Here is a 3,205-nt window from a genome sequence, read left to right as displayed (position 1 = left end):
AATCATGTGTTAGGGTTAGTTTTCTAAGTTCATGTCTGAAGTGGGACACCAAAAATTCAATCAACAATGAAAGTGTCTAGATCCCCTACTGAATCTAATTAAAATGAGGGTCTCTAGAGCAACCTTTGGATGCAGAGCTAGTAAAAGCTTGCAAAGGTAAAATTTGTCTAATATATTAATTTTTTGACCTCATTAGAAAGGGACAAGAGAATACAACATTTTTAAAACCTTGTCTGCCTTACCTATAGATTATGGAAGAGCCAAAAATTCTGATGCACATTCTGAGATCCATAAAATGAGCATACAGAGAAATAATCTCCTGTTTTATCTGAGTCAGGCAGCAAACTTTCATATTGGATATAAGAGAAGATATACAAGTCCACAAGAAATGATGGAAGCAGGAGCTATGTAGAAGAAAAGAACCAAAAAAATCAGATCATACATAGCCCAAGTGCTAAGAATGTGTAGCACGTGTGCTTCACACATTGTTGAAGGTTATCTCTGTCCATATTCTGCAGATATTTTGATCTCTTCTAATTTTCCTTGACTCCAAAGAATTTTTTCTCCACTTCACACAATAGATTGGTCAAAGATTTTAATACCTTAAGTCAGGCAGGACTGAAAATATATACAATCATCTCTTTCCTTGCCCGTGTTTTTCACTAGCATCCTTGTGGTCCAGATCAATGTGTTATTTTGCTTTGATGGTACATAGCACACAGTACTAATAATAATCATTATTATTTACTATGCGTCAGACATTATGCCAAACAATTTACATATACAAGGTAATTAGTAAACTCTTTTTCTCCTTATAGGTTCCCTCTCCTTTCTTGGTTATCAGCAGGTAACTAGAATTCCTTTCTCTGCTTCAGAGTTCTCTGAATGGTGGGTATCATTATCTTTTTTAAATGATTACGTTGGAGAACATGTACTTGGTACCCTGGAAGGTGGGGTGAGAGAGTGGAATCATGTATGCTTAAAAAGAAGGGAGGGACCATTATACAGCACTTCCCTAGCCAGAAATTTTTGAAGATTAGGTAGAGGTGTGGGATGGTAAAATGTGAGATGTTTACATTTAATACCAGAAAAGACTCTGTCACACTTGCATGAATTGGTCACCCTGAATGAAGTAATAGCACTCATACAGAAGACAAGATCTTTACTGGAACAGTCTGCCATGTGCACCTAGTGGGAGGGGTGATCCAGGTGTAGGTGCTCCCAAATTTGCTGAAGATTCCCTCACTGCAATTGCAACCAGAAATAACAGAATAACTTGATCTTCAGACACCAATATTTCTGTCTCAGGAGAAACCAGTGCAGAAGGTTAGAGAATTCCCTATTTCCTGGTGTCACTATTTAATGAGCTACACATTGTGAGATGAACTGAGGATGCAGGCATGGCTAATACGTCATTGATCTTGAAGGACTAAGGAAGACAAAATAAAATGTACAGTATGGCAAAAGCTGCAATACTAAAATGAGAGGCAAGTTCAATAGGAGATAGTACCAGATAACAGCTCAGTATGATGAAGCCACTGAGCAGTTGGTCAACCACTACATCTGTGAGTTTCTATGGAATAAATAAAGGAAGTAAGGGCACATCAAGAGTTCTTCAAGAAGTTTGTAACTTAGTAGGAATTGTACTGCACATGCGCATTGATGTCCTGAGGTGATTCTAAGGGTACAGATGCAGTTCAAGTTGGTGTAATGGGAGAGAACAGAAATACTCATGGCCCAAGACAGAACCATAGGAACAAAACAGCTTGATTGCACCTCTATACAGGAAAGTTTTGAATCTATGGTCCATAGATAAAAGGAGCTTGGGAAATAAAATTAAAACTTTAAAACTTTAAAACCTTCAGAGTGAAAGTACATGAATGGATGAATTTCATGTGGTACGGCAGCCTCTTTTCCATACCTAGCTAGAGAAGATAATATTTTGAAGAAATAATGGAGGGGGAAAATGGAGAGCGACTTGATTATTTCTTGTCACCAGAATAATTTGATCTACCATGCTGCAGGCTTTTCAAATTTCACTCCAAAATTCAGACAGCATCTTCACCTTCACTGGTGCTGTTTCCTTCAAATTTTGCACTGATGAGTGCAGCTCCAGGCCTTGTTCCCTTCCTCACTAAGGACCAATATGGTTTGTTATATTTTGTAGGTCTTAATCAGTTTTGTTGAGTTTTCAGGTAAGATGTTTAAAACCTATTGAAAAGGTTTAACATCTTCCAGTGGAGAATGCCTGTATACTCCTTGAGGAGACACTTCTGGCTGCCATCTCTGCCTGGCACAGGACTTGCCCAAGGGGATGCACAATGACCATTCCACGAGTGAACTGTGGCAGTTAGACAAATGAAAAGATACAGGGTTTGCTCAGCTACTTTAAAAGTACAGGTCAAGCTTCTCAGAATGGTCAATAAATTAGAACAGTTCTGTCTTCTGCCTGATGGAGAGAACTCTTCATAAATGTGGCTGCCACTTAAATGCATTGCTTTTTGCTCATGAATTATCAACAGCATGGGCTTCCTGCAGGGCAGCTTTCAGGATCTGAGAGGAACAAATAGTTTGGTCAGGACAGCTCTTCCCCTAATAATGAATTTCTTTAATCAGGTATATTTTTTCAAGGAAAATATGCTGAGCCTAACATAACTAAATCATAGAAGAACTTCCTAGAAATCCTAGAACAGCAGCCTTTTATTCCCAGTCCCCAAATTCTCTCCCAAACTCGAAGGAACAATGCATATGTATCCCCATGTAGGGATTTAAAAATATGTAATGAAGCACAGAGCTGGCATCCCCTCATGGAGCACCCCTGGGAACAGGGAATAGCTTCCATCTTTGGATTCCCAACACTTTGTGTTCTCACTTCTGCAATGCTCTCCTTGCATTTCAGGTGGTTGTCTGGTTAGTTTGTTCTCCCACGTTAACCTCTGGGTTTTCCTAGGGCAAAATTAAGATGGAAATTTTTAATAATTATCTGTACTTATAAGCAATTTCTTATGTGATCTCACCTAAGTTACTTCACTCCGGTACTCTAAGAAGTAAACATTACCCATAACCATTTATTCAGTTCAAAGTGTAAGGAGCTTGGGCAAGGAAGGCAGTAGAGGGTTGATCCTGCACCTATACAGAATCCTATATTTCTACTTAGAAATAAGTAGATGGTGAGAAGGCCTGTGTTAAAGTGACTGTGATTATG

This window comes from Chinchilla lanigera, unplaced genomic scaffold (genome assembly GCF_000276665.1).
Source record: "Chinchilla lanigera isolate Chin_1 unplaced genomic scaffold, ChiLan1.0 scaffold00020, whole genome shotgun sequence".
NCBI lineage: Eukaryota > Metazoa > Chordata > Mammalia > Rodentia > Chinchillidae > Chinchilla > Chinchilla lanigera.
The sequence above is the reverse complement of the archived record's forward strand: the minus strand, read 5'-3'. Positions refer to the sequence as shown.